This window comes from Cebus imitator, unplaced genomic scaffold (genome assembly GCF_001604975.1).
Source record: "Cebus imitator isolate Cc_AM_T3 unplaced genomic scaffold, Cebus_imitator-1.0 Scaffold195, whole genome shotgun sequence".
Lineage (NCBI taxonomy): Eukaryota > Metazoa > Chordata > Mammalia > Primates > Cebidae > Cebus > Cebus imitator.
Genome location: NW_016107510.1, coordinates 3858100 through 3859534, shown reverse-complemented (window position 1 = coordinate 3859534; position 1435 = coordinate 3858100).

Sequence of the window (1435 nt, the reverse complement as noted above, 5' to 3'; positions counted from 1 at the left end):
GTGTGTGTGTGTGTGTGTGTTGAGACAGAGAAAAACTTGAATGTCATATACCTCTCCAAATGCATGTACAGGTTACTTTGGAGTTTGACCTGAGCCCTTTTCCTTGAATTCCAATTCTTAAAAAGGACATTTGCATATTATTTCTTGAAAATGAAATTAGACTAAGTGAAATTCAGGCATCCACCAGAGCCTTCCTAGTGACTACAGGAGGGCCAGGGAGCCTTTCTGTGGAAGCACACCATTTGGTTGAGACAATCATTGGAAAAAATCATTCCTACTCACTATTTTTCTCATATGGATAATCTGGGCATGACATGGGAGTGGTTTTGCAACCTGTAATGGATCTTCAAGCAATTTTATCTGAATTTCAGAAATTTTCAAGATTGGTTTCTATGCTGTTGATTTTTTAAAATTTAAATGGATTTCTGCCAGCTACTTCTGTTCTGAACTGCATATCATTTTGAAAAGAAGGAAGTAAGTTAAAGAATCAGCTGTAGTGAATTCAACAATGTAGGTTACAAAGTGGCCTGCATTGCATGGCATTAAAAATGTAAGCAATGGAAAATATAAACTTTTGACAAATGTACAAAAAGTTATAACATATATGAAAATACATCCAAAAGAGCAAAGTAGACATTGCAATGAACTGAAAATGAATTTGAAATAAACAAAAACTCCAAACAGCCTTCTGAAATTTCTAGATACTTTTTTATTATTCCTTTTGTGCTTTATTACTTAAATTTGTATAATGTCAAAACCAGTACATGAACATTATAAAAACTGGAATGTAATATTTAAATTATAGTTAAAACATCACTTCACTCAGAGACATCCTTTGTTGTTGATTCCATCATGTTCATCCATGCAGATTCATTTCTATATGGATACATATAAAACATTTGTATGTTTTAGTCAGATCATCCCTAACATTTATCACATATAGTATCTTATTTAACCATGTATGATTAAATAACCATTCAGGTTAATCATACATTTAACCTGAAAGTATGATTACATTCAGGTTGTATATTACAAGCAGTACAAAGATGAAATTCATAAATGGAAATAAATTTAAAAGTAGAAAAATGAAAAAATGTCATAAGTATATACAGCCACATCAAAGATGACAAAACCTTCCCATTGTGCACCAACACTGTCTGTGTGTGTGAATTTTAAGTAGCAAATCTTAAAATGCTACTGAAATGTCTGTGGAAATTATTTTCACCCAAATCACTGGTTCAACCAATGGTCATCTCAACCCTCCAGTTTTTGACCAAATTTTTTCCATTAACTTATTTGATATAATTTACTGTAACCATTAGTTTAGAATAAAACCAACCATGAAGCTGAGCTGTGGTGAAACTGCTCTCCCTACTCATCTGCTGTGTGACAGAGGGGAGAGAAAGTAATCATTGCACAAGATTTGTACCAGGAT